General features: G+C 48.5%; 1 long non-coding RNA gene across 1 annotated transcript; it reads left to right on the top strand.

Annotated features, from left to right (window-relative positions):
* Nucleotides 1-1,560: 1,560 nt before the first annotated feature.
* LOC130082397 (uncharacterized) lies at nt 1,561-7,205 on the top strand. The gene is made up of 2 exons (XR_008806769.1): nt 1,561-1,604; nt 6,963-7,205. It is a non-coding gene; the product is annotated as an uncharacterized LOC130082397 (long non-coding RNA).
* Nucleotides 7,206-12,718: the final 5,513 nt, after the last annotated feature.

The raw sequence follows: 12,718 nt of genomic DNA, 5'->3' as shown, positions 1-12,718 counted from the left end.
GGCTGCCAACTCTCACGCATTCAGCGTGAGACTCACGCAATTGAGCCAATTCTCACGCTCTCACGCCACGGCCACCGTGATTTTGCCAATTAAGACATGGTCCTGGATCAACATATTTTGTTGATCCCTGATCAACATTCCTGTCCCAAAATGTAGTCCTTACCCAATCCCTACCCCTAAACCTAACCCTACCCATAACCTTTCCCTAAAATCAGAGGATAATTATAGGTGAATAACACTGATGTTTAAGTACTTCACCCTGGTTCTAAGCCTAAACTTGACATAAACTGTAAACCTTTCCCTCAAATCTGATTGGTTGATCGGAAAGTTGATCCAGGATCAACAAAGTTGTTGATCCAGGAACATGTGGTACTTGGTGAAATCACGTTCACCCTCACGCCACACCCCCGATTTCTCACGCTGAAGTGTCAACCCGGTCAGTCAAATGCCTGAAAGATAAGTTTATCTATAGATCTACCAGTTGAGCCATTCGTGATCGACTAGTTTTACCGCAAATTAGTTAAAATATCCTGTAATCTATAGCGAGCGTGCATGCGAGACAGATGTGTTGAGCTCCTAACGGCGCGCTCCTAACCGCGCACGCGCACGACGGCAGAGAGGTAAGCGAGCTTGCGTGTCTTTCGCAACACAACCAATCGCTAGAATCGCTAAATAGTAGGTTTTAGAAGGCAGGCAGCAACTGATGATTGAAAATGGTTTGATGTAGCTTGATGGAAAGAAAACAATTTAAAAAGTGCAGGTAAAGGGATAAGCAAGCTGACATTGTAATTATAAGGTAGCTTATAAGGCAATGTAGAGACTAATTATTACACACGCACACAAACATTTAGGAATGACCTTTATCTTGTTTAATGACAATATAAATGATGATGATAGTAATAATGTCATCATTATTTTTTGTAATTATTACTGTCAATAATAATGAGATTTACACGGGAGTTGTAAACAAAATAAAGAAACTGCTGTCAGTTGAAAATGCAGGAAACAGCATTTCTTTTACCACCGACTGTTGGTCAGGGTCAAATGAGGCACTCATGAGCCTGACTGCTCATTTCATTGACAAGAATTGGAAAAAGGTCCAACTTGTCTTGGACGTGAAATCCTTCTCACAGTCCCACACAGGACAGTACATTGGAGAGACATTTCTGTCCATGCTTGAAGAATGGGAAATTGATGAGGAGCGGGTCATGCTTGTACTCAGGGACAGTGGGGCAAATATGGTGAAAGGCATGCGCCTTGTTGAGATGCCAGACCTGAGCTGCAGTGCTCACATACTGCACCTAGCTATCAATGATGGCCTCAGTTCCCAGAGAGTGGTGGTGGACATTCTGGCAAGGCTGAAGAAAATTGCAACTCACTTCAACCACTTCAGTACACTACCTCATATATACTGTTAGCAATTTATAAGTAGTATAGTTCAAAGTTATATTTATGAAGCTTACCAAGTCTTTTAATACTGGTAACTTTGATTTGGTTGTTGTTGTTTTTGTGTTTTTGTTCAAAGGACTTTACGTTTCATATCTTAAGTTTGTATTTTTATACATTTTATTTATCAGAACTTTAATATATTTTGATGTTCCTCTGTTCAGTTGTGACAATAAAAGAAACAAGTTCCCTTTCGAGGGAACTCCAACTGCGTCGAATGACACTTTGGGGGAACGCCCCTCAGCGTAGCGCCTCTGAAGTATGAATGAAACTGAGCCGATCTCTGATTGGTGCAACGTCATGAGGTAATGTGTGACGGCAGATAGGCGGAAGCTATAAAAGCAGCCGGCACACATAAGATGTCAGCTTTCTGTTCTTCAGCAAGCGCTATCTGTGACTGTTTGTCTTATTTATTGTTGTCTGTGACTGAATGAGTGAAATGGCGAGTGTGAGCTTCAGGAAGTGTGTGCATCCTTGCCCTCGCTACATCACGGGCGGGGACACACACCAACTGTGCACACATTGTTTGGGAATGCAGCACGCGCAGGCAGCTCTCGAGGGGGCTGCTTGCGAGGATTGTGAAAAGTTGACAATCCGTGTGCTGCGTTTCCTGCTGGCTATCTTTGATGAAGATGGTCAGCCTCGCGAGCCTCGTGGTGCGGGACCCGCGTCCGCTGAGGCGGCGCGGCGACGCTCTTCATGGGGCTCGCAAAGAGATCTGTCCGGGGATCTCGAGGCTGCTGAGGCACCTTCTCGGGATTCATCGGGCAGTTCTGATGTCCTCGAGCCTCGCGCAGAAGCCCGCCCCGCGGCTTCTTCTGCGCGAGTCGAGGATCCGATGTTTGAGCTGTCTGTCTCTGAGGAGGTTGACGTGCTCAGCATCGAGGGCGGGGATTTCGGGGACGACTCGCCGCCCCGTGTCCCCGCGTATGAGGAGCTGGTTGAGGTTGTTTCCCGTGCGGTGGCTCATTTAAATATCAGCTGGCCACAAGAGAGGCAGGAAGCGCAGACTAAAAGTAAACTGGATGAGCGCTTCCTGCAGCACAGGGAACAACCTCATCACCGGGGCTTGCCGTTCTTTCCCGATCTGCACAACGAGTTGTGTAGATCGTGGAAAAAACCACACTCTTCTCGTGTCTCCAATCCCCCTATTATAAATTATAGTAACATCATGGGGGCACGAGAGAACGGTTATGGGATGATGCCGCGCGTTGAACAGCCTTTGGCGAATTATTTATCGCCTGAGTCGGCATCATCCCTTAAAGCCCCGGTGCTGCCCACTAAGCCGTGTAGAGACACATCAGCGCTAGTGGGCAGGGCTTATATGGCTGCGGGTCGGGCTGGTGCGAGTCTTCACACCATGGCTATGCTCCAGGCGTACCAGGCCGACCTTTGTAAGGACATTGATGAGGGCGAGGGTCCAACTCCGGAAGATATTGCGGAGTTGAGGAAGGTCGCTGATTTGTCTCTCCGAGTCACCAAGGAGACGGCCCGCGCTGTCGGTCGCTCCATGGCAGCTATGGTGGTCTCGGAGAGGCATTTATGGTTAAATCTTACGGGCATCAGGGAGAAAGACAGGGCTTTCCTCCTTGATGCCCCGATTTCGCCTTCTGGCCTGTTCGGCGACGCCGTTAAAACCGTCGTCGACAGGTTTCAGGAGGCGAAAAGACAATCAGCGGCCTTCAAACAATATCTCCCTCGCCGCTCAGTGTCCAAGAAGTCTGCCCCCAGTGGGCAGCCGCAGCCACAGCCATCAGCCAGCTCCTCCGCCTATAGACAGGCTCAAAAACAGAGCGTCGCGTCTAGAGCCCCCCCTCAAGGAGCTTGGCCTAAGCTCCTTGAGCGGCGGGAGAGCAACATCGATTTCCTGCGGGCTCCGTGAAGGAGACGACCTCGGTCGTCCTAGCTAGGATCTCCTAGGCGAAGCCTCAGCCTAAGCAGGGCGACCTGAGGGCCGTCCTGCAGGCTAAAAAGGCTTCGTCAAAGAGATCCTAGCTAGGACGACCGAGGTCGTCTCCTTCACGGAGCCCGCAGGAAATCGATGTTGCTCTCCCGCCGTTGAACACGCTTTGGGACAAATCGGTATCCAGCGAACGCAGGCTGCACTGTCCGCCCCACAGGCTTGCGGTCAGGCAGCATTCGCGTCCGCCCATCGAGAATCGTTTTCGGTTTAGCCCTGCCAGGAATCCGCTTCAGGGGGCCGAGAACGAATCCCGATTAATACCCGAAGCCAGGCTCGAGAGCCTGGTTCCCTTGGTAAAATATTTCGATGCATGGAAAAATCTGGCGAATATTTCTCCTTGGGCCCTGCGCACCATTCAAAATGGGTACAGGCTGCAGTTCAGTTCCCGCCCACCCAGATTCAACGGGGTGGTCTGGACTGTAGTCGACCCAGTGCAGGGTCGGGTATTGGAACAGGAAGTAAACTCCCTGCTGGCAAAGGAGGCTATAGATCGTATTCCTCCACCGGACAGGGAGTCCGGGTTTTACAGCCGCTACTTCATAGTTCCCAAGAAGGATGGGGGGTTGCGTCCAATAATAGATCTCAGGCACCTGAACCGTTCTCTGAGGAGATTCAGGTTCAAGATGCTCACTATTCCCATTATCGTGAGTCAAATTCAGTCCGAGGATTGGTTTGTCACGATAGATCTAAAGGACGCATACTTCCACATATCCATCCTTCCATCTCACAGGAAGTTCCTGAGGTTCGCTTTCGGGGCGAAGCGTACCAGCGCGGGTTCTTCCGTTCGGCCTAGCTCTCTCCCCTCGCACATTTACCAAATGTATGGATGCAGCTCTGGCACCGCTGAGGCTTCAGGGCATCAGGGTGCTCAATTATATCGACGACTGGCTGATTTTAGCACAGTCACAGGAGCTGGCGGTTCGGCATCGAGATGTCGTCCTCGCCCACATCCAGAGCCTGGGGTTGAGACTCAACATGAAAAAGAGCGTGTTGACACCAGCCCAGAGAACTACGTTCCTGGGAGTGGTGTGGGACTCGGTCACGATGCGGGCACAATTGTCTCCCGCGCGGATCGAGTCCATCCTGACCACAGTGTCCAGGATAAGGCTAGGCCAAGCCATCACTGTGAAGCACTTCCAGAGAGTGTTGGGGCTCATGGCAGCAGCGTCCAGTGTCATTCCATTCGGCCTGCTGCACATGAGGGCCCTTCAGTGGTGGTTAAAAACCAAGGGGTTCTCCCCGAGGGGAAACCCGTTCCGCATGATCAGGGTTACGCGCAGATGCCTTCGTTCCCTATCTATGTGGAAGAAAGCTTGGTTTCTGTCCCAAGGGCCAGTGTTGGGAGCGTCATGTCGCCGGAGAACCGTTTCGACAGACGCCTCCCTCACGGGCTGGGGCGCGGTCATGGACGGCCGCTTTACGACAGGCCTATGGCAGGACCATCATGCCTCCTGGCACATAAACTGCCTGGAGATGTTGGCGGTGTTCCGAGCTCTGAGGAGTTTCCTGACGGACCTCAAAGGTCATCATGTCCTTGTGAGGTCAGACAATATGTCGGTAGTGGCCTATATAAACCATCAGGGGGGTCTGAGATCTCGCCCTCTATGCAGACTGGCGCATCAGATCCTCCTGTGGTCCCAGGGGAAGTTGTTGTCTCTAAAAGCAACATTCATCCCGGGGAGTCAAAATCAGGGAGCAGACATCCTGTCGAGACAGGGGCTGAGGCCCGGGGAGTGGAGACTCCACCCCGAGGTGGTGGAGTCAATATCTCAGAGGTTCGGCCCAGTGGAAGTGGACTAGTTCGCGTCTCGAGAGACGACCCACTGTCCACTGTGGTTTTCCCTCACCCATCCAGCCCCGCTGGGGTTGGATGCCATGGTGCAGACGTGGCCGAGGCTACGTCTGTACACATTTCCCCCGATCGCTCTGCTCCCGGGAGTTCTAGAGAGAGTCCGTCGCGACGGGATCAGTCTACTGTTGGTAGCCCCGTTGTGGCCGGCCCGAGTATGGTTCTCCGACATAATTTTGCTCCTGGACGGCCCTCCATGGGAGATTCCCATCAGGAGGGACCTGCTGACACAGGCAGAGGGCTCAATATTTCACCCTCGGCCCGAGTTATGAAAACTGTGGGTCTGGCCCCTGAGGGGGCACAGTACCTAGAGGCCGGCCTATCAGCTGGAGTAGTGGAGACCATACTCAGCTCTAGAGCTCCATCCACGAGGAAATTGTACGGCCTAAAGTGGAACGTCTTCACCGTTTGGTGTAGGGAGCGTGAGGTGGACCCAGTTAACTGCCCAGTGGCTTCAGTGCTGGAGTTCCTCCAAGATCGCTTTTCCACTGGTATTACCCCGTCCACACTCAAGGTGTACGTGGCTGCCATTGCGGCTTTCCACGCTCCTCTGAGTGATGGGCCTCTGGGGAGACACCAATTGGTCGTACGTTTCCTCCGTGGGGCTTGGAGGATGAGACCTGCGGCTCGTACCAGGGTTCCCACTTGGGACCTGGCAGTGGTTCTCGAAGGGCTGGCCGAGGCCCCCTTCGAGCCGCTGGAGTCGGCTGAGGCCAAGAACCTTTCGTTGAAGGTGGAAGGAGATCTCCAGGCGCTCTCCATATCTCACGAGTGCCTGGAGTTTGCTCCAGGCAACATTAAGGCCATTCTTCACCCTAGGCCCGGCTATTTGCCTAAGGTGCCGTCCAGTGCGGCACGGCCTACGGTTCTGCAGGCTTTTCATCCTCCACCTCACGTGACGGCGAATGAAGAGAGACTTCACATGCTCTGCCCTGTCAGAGCACTGAGTATTTACATTCAGAGGTCCTCTTCATGGCGGAAGTCGGACCAGTTGCTGGTGTGTTTCGGGTCGCCCAGAAAGGGGCTTCCCGCCTCAAAGCAGACCATCAGCAACTGGATTGTCCAAGCGATTTCCACGGCCTATCAGGTGCGCGGTATGCCTTCACCTTTGGCCGTGAGGGCTCATTCTACCAGAGGCATGGCGTCCTCTAGAGCCCTTCTCGCGGGGGCCCCCATCCAGGAGGTCTGCGATGCAGCAGGATGGGCTAACCCTCATACCTTTATTAGGTTTTATAGTTTGGACATTCCGTCTACACCCGGCTCTCTTGTGCTCGCGTCCTAAGTGTGCCTGTGAGCAGCTTCACACTAGGGCAGGCAGGGCGCGTTGTGGCGTAGTGGGTACTCGTTCCCCCAAAGTGTCATTCGACGCAGTTGGAGTTCCCTCGAAAGGGAACGTCCTCGGGTTACGACTGTAACCCTTGTTCCCTGAGAAGGGAACGAGAACTGCGTCCCTTGGCCATGCCTTCCCCTGCCTGGGAGCGCTTGCTTCATCACAGAAGCTGACATCTTATGTGTGCCGGCTGCTTTTATAGCTTCCGCCTATCTGCCGTCACACATTACGTCATGACGTTGCACCAATCAGAGATCAGTTTCAGTTTCATTCATACTTCAGAGGCGCTACGCTGAGGGGCGTTCCCCCAAAGTGTCATTCGACGCAGTTCTCGTTCCCTTCTCAGGGAACAAGGGTTACAGTCGTAACCCGAGGACGTTTCTTTTTAAAATGCATTATCATATTATTTTAGTTAAAACTCATAAATAACTACAAATAACTAATGTTAGGGAAATCTGTTAATGTTTTGTTGCGCGTTTCAAAAAAAAAAAAAAAAAAAAAAAAAAAAAGAAGAAATATCTGCCGATATATCGGAATATCGGATTTTAAAACCAACAAATATTTGTATCGGTATCGGCCTTCAAAATCCTTTATCGGTCGGGCTCTACTGCTTACTGCCCCAAGCTTCTATGATATTGTGGTCTAGTTAAGGCACCTTTTAATGTTAATTCAATAATAACTCAAAAATGTAGCACAAGCTGAAACCTGACGTGAGGTTTGACCGTAGCCACCGTTCTCGTCCATATTGATAAATGCCAAGTTTTTGTATGGAAACGACCAAATATCTGTTCGTTTATTAAATGAGGGCCAATGAAATTAAACAAACATAGAACTACACGCTACATTTGGATACAAGGATAGTAATACCTGAAATCAGATACAATACCGGCATTATCCAACAAATTATGTTTTATTAACGTAGTTTGGGAGGAACACGTCAAATGAGCTACTCTAGTGCCACCTGCAATCAGTAACCACAAATACTCTAGTATCATCAGCTGTCTACAATCAGTAATCAACAAATACTCTAGTATCACCAGCTGTCTTCAATCAGTAATCAACATATCTACCAAATCAGCACGAACGCAAACCATATATAAGCACAGTCAAACTCACCTAAGGATGTTCTACAGTCTTCAGGACAGGTTCGCCTAAACAGCCGCCATGTCAGAGATTGAACTCTTTCCGTCCGATGACGAAACTCTCTTCTCTCAGGACTCTGCCTCAATTCCAGCCACTCCAAAGAGCGCCATTTCACCACGAGGTGCCGTCGCCGAGTCTCCAGCTTGAGTGCGTGGTCGCCAGCCAATCCGTGCCGCTATCCATATTCCAGAACGACAAAGACAGCGCTCACCTCCACCAACGAGACGCACACCTTCTTCCTCGTCCTCATCATCATCATCCTCCTACTCACTGGCCCAGCCAACCATTCCTGCAATCGGGAAATGGACGGTGTTAGGTCTAAGGCAAGCTTTGACCAACGCAGACGTCCATTACACCAGATGGATGAATACAGTCAACGTGCACACCCTCTAAACCCTCATCTCCCTCTAAGGTCTCCAATAAAGCGACAAACAAAACCAACAAAGGTAAAACACCACGTACATCCCAAATCCAGAATTCCTCCACAGCGAGACCGGACCACCGTCGATCATCAGGTAGGGGCAGCGCGCCTTCAGCGAGACTGGGACGGGCCCCAGATTCCGCCGCCGTTAGATTGCTACCCTCTCCGCCTTCTACTCAGCATCACTCATTACCGGTCACTAACAGTGACCATCTTCCCTCTAGCGTGAGGTTGCCTCCGCTAGCGGGGCAGGCGCAACCTGTCGTTACCATTCCAAATTCTCTCCACCATTCGTGGCCCGCGGCTCCTGGCGTGAGGTTGCCTCCGCTAGAATCGTGGGCACGCACAACTCTCCCTTGTCCTCCGGCTACCACTAACCCTTTTTCCCAGCCGTGGCCTTTAGCAGACCCTAGCGTGAGGATGCCTCCTCTAGCGGCGCAGGCCCAGTCGCCATATTTTCCACCTCAGCTTTCTCTTTCCTACCCGGTCGCTTTCCAAGCTCCAGGGGCCGTCGCAAACGCAAGACCACCTCTGTTTTCCACGTCGGCCCCGGATTGTCTCCCCCAAAACACGCTTCCTCAGGCAAAATCACAATTTTCTCTGTTTACAGCAAATCAGATGCACATACCTCCAAACGCCATGGCTTTGTAACCACCCCCTGTTGCCAGTCCGAGCGCAGATTCTATCAGGTGCGGATATTGACATCTCTATCATCTCTCCTTTCTCTGCTTCCCCCATCCGATTCAAATCGCCAGATCGATTGCGGCGACTTCTCAGTCACTCTAAAAAATACAAACAACACATCATCCCGAATTTTGTCATTTTCTGAATTTTGCATCGCATTCGCCAGATATACAGAGGTCGTCTGTGCCGTTTTTCACTCCCAGGGTGGATCAAAATCACTTCCTCCTCCACTCTTCGCGGATGTACCAGCTCATCTGATCTGCACCGAGGGTCCACCTCCCCGGAGACGCAGACGCAGAGGAAGGCGTAGCGGCTGGCTAGTCCGGATTAAGGCATGGCTGGCATCACCTTCTGAGTTTTTGCCGGTGACACTGGAATGTCACTGTTTTTTTCAACGCCTTGTCACTCGTCGCGGCCTTGCTCCAACTAGCAGCTGGTTGATACCTGTTGTAGGCCCGTACGAGGAGCGACATGGTTTGCGCACCTGCGCGCCTCGTTTCCGAAGTTCTGGCGGAAGGAATTACAGCAACCTTCGGCCGCTGTGCCGGTCAGCACCCGCGGCTGACATTTTGACTTTACCGACCAAATGTGCACTGATAAATGCAAGGTCGGTAATGAACAAAACTTTCATCCTTAAGGACTTCTTCATCACACAGGCTGTGGGTGTACTGTTTTTAACAGAAACATGGATTGCCGTGGGTGAGTCAGATGCCTTCACAGAGCTCTTACCTCCTGACTGTACTTTTTTTAATTGCCCAAGGACCACTGGACGTGGTGGAGGAATAGCCACTGTCTTGAAGAGTAGCTTACATTGTAAGCTTTTGGCACCATCTGTTTTTTCATCATTTGAACTGAGCTTGTTTGTCTTAGGCCGGTTGGATCCTGTACTGTGTGTGGTAATGTATCGCCCGCCGAAATACAACAAACATTTTATAAAAGAGTTTTCCGACTTCTTGGCCAGTATTATGACAGATTATGACAGAGTTTTAATTGTTGGTGATTTTAACGTACATGTCTGTTGTCTTTCAAAACCACTCACTAAAGATTTTTTAGATATGATTGATGCTTTTAACTTTTTACAATATGTCAGTGGACCCACACAGGAGCAGGGGCACATGTTAGATCATGTGTTATCTTATGGTTTGCCCATTTTAAATATCCAGACACAGGATGCTGTATTTTTCGATCACATGCCGGTTTTATTTGATTTTAACTTGTCTTATCTTAAATCTAAACTAACTGCCCCTGCACGCTTAGGCCGTGTGTTTAAGCCGACCACTGCTGCTCAATTTTCTTGTTTTTTTCAAATGTCATCTCAGTCTGACACTGGTCTCGTAGCTGACACAGAGAAATTAACTTCTTCCTTTCTCTCCACATGTGCCAGCATCCTTGACATTGTTTCTCCTCTAAAAGTTTTGCGCGCCCGACCTAAATCTGAGCCATGGTTTAATGACACTACCCGTGCAGCAAGGAGAGAGTGCAGGAGAGCAGAGCGTCGGTGGAAGAAAGATAAGCTTCATGTCTCTCATGATATTTTAAAGGAAAGCTGGAGGATGTATCAAAAAATAGTAAAAGCTGAAAAAACTAGATATTTAAAAGAAAAAAATTGTCCAAAATATAACCAAACCACGTGTCCTTTTTAAAAGCATTGATTCTATTTTAAATTTACCCCAATCCTCTTGTTTGGAAGCTTCTTCGGAAGTCTGTGAGAATTTTTTACATTATTTTTAAGACAAGATTGCCTTCATTAGAGCTCATATCTCCCCACCTGTATCCGACCCCTTTGAAATGTTGACCTGTTTAACAGTGTTTGATCAGTTTGAGCCTATGTCGCTTCCTTGCCTCAATAAAATAATTTCACAGCTCAAACCCTCAGTATGTCCCACGGACATTGTCCCCACTCGCCTTTTTAAGGAGGTCTGGACCACTATAGGGCCAAGTGTCCAAAAAATTATTAACAGCAGTCTGTCTTCAGAAATTGTCCCAGCTTATTGCAAAGAAGCAACTGTTGTACCTCTAATTAAAAAGCAAAATTTAGACCCTACCATTTTAGCTAACTACAGACCAATATCAAAGCTTCCTTTTATTTCTAAAATCTTAGGATTTTAGTTGTGCAAAAACTGTTTTTTTCTTTTTAAATACAAATGGTATTTTAGAAATTTAGAAATCTGGTTTTAAAGCTTTACATAGTACAGAGACTGCAGTTTTAAGAGTTTTTAATGATCTTTTACTAACTACAGACTGTGGGGATTCTGCTATTCTTGTGCTTTTAGACCTCACTGCTGCGTTTGACACAATTGATCACGCCATTCTTATCTCTTGCCTAGAGCACTGTGTAGGCATCCGAGATACTGCCCTGCAGTGGTTCAGATCATATTTATCTGACTGCTTTATTTCTGTAAAACTTGGTGACTCTACATCATCTACCGCCCCACTTCTCTGTGGAGTTCCTCAAGGCTCAGTTCTTGGACCACTACTGTTCTCCTTGTACCTTCTCCCTCTTGGAAACATTTTTTAAAAACATGGTATTTCATACCATCTTTATGCGGATGACTCGCAAATCTACTTACCCCTGAGAATAAATGAAAACAGTTCCCTGATTCCTTTACTTGAATGTCTCAAGGATATTAACGCCTGGATGTCTTTTAATTTTTTACATTTAAACGAAGAAAAAACTGAGGTTATTGTGTTCGGACCCAGCCGGGTTTGTGATTCCACTCCCGTAAACCTCAGTTCCCTGCAGCAATACGTAAAGCCAGTAGTCACCAATTTAGGTTTTTAAATTGTGATTTTAAACCTGACAAGCAGATAAACACAGTGGTTAAATCCAATTTTTATCATTTGAGGCTTTTATCTAAAATTAAACCTGTTTTATCTTTTGATCTTTTTGAGCACGTGATTCATGCTTTTATTTCGACCCATTTGGACTACTGTAATACACTTTACATTGGCGTGAACCAAACCTCCCTTTCACGTCTACAGTTAGTCCAAAATAGAGCTTCTCGCCTGTTAACAGGAACCCGGAAACACGAGCACATTACTCCCATCTTGGCCTCGCTCCACTGGCTCCCTGTACATTTTAGAATAAATTTTAAGATTTTAATGTTTGTTTTTAAGTCACTAAATGGGTTGGCACCTCAGTACATCTCTGAGCTCTTGCACACTTACACCCCTTCAAGGTCACTGAGGTCTGCTGATCAGCTGCGGCTGAACGTGCCCAGGACCAGGCTGAAGACCAGAGGCAACCGCTCTTTTTCAGCAGTTGCCCCCAAATTGTGGAATGACCTCCGCACATTAAAGCTGCGCCCACCCTCCACGCTTTTAAATCGCGTTTAAAAACATAGTTTTATTCCCTGGCTTTTGATTCACCATGAGAGCTGCTGTGGTCTTCGTTGTCGCTGTAATTGTTGATGTTATTTGTTTATTTGTTTTTATTTTTATGTTTTATCTCTGTAGAGCACTTTGGTAACCTTGTTGTTTGTTTAAATTGTGCTATATAAATAAAGTGGATTTGGATTTGGATTTTCCCCATAGGAGGCATGAGCTCAATGACTATCTCGCGATTGTGGCAGAGCTCGCTTTATCCTATGGGGGATCACATTTTTACACGTACCACAAGCTGTTCGCAGCTAAATGCGCCGTCCGAATCACCCTATGGAACCAATGCCCATGTTGGGGCGCGCTGGACATGGATCTTCACAATAAAATCTTCTTGGGCGTTAAAAATATTTCCTGCGCAGTCTGTAGGTCACTCGCCCATTCCACCACGTCTTGTCCTCAATTAAATCATCAATTCCTCCAATTGCAGTTCCTAACCAAGAAAGATCAACTAGTTACGTTCCACGGCCAGCTACTACAAACTTCCACTCCTCCGGAAGAGCC

Source organism: Rhinichthys klamathensis, unplaced genomic scaffold (assembly GCF_029890125.1).
Source record: "Rhinichthys klamathensis goyatoka isolate OS25496 unplaced genomic scaffold, OSU_Roscu_1.1 h1tg000045l_1, whole genome shotgun sequence".
Classification (NCBI taxonomy): domain Eukaryota; kingdom Metazoa; phylum Chordata; class Actinopteri; order Cypriniformes; family Leuciscidae; genus Rhinichthys; species Rhinichthys klamathensis.
This window is presented reverse-complemented; position numbering and strand designations above follow the sequence as displayed.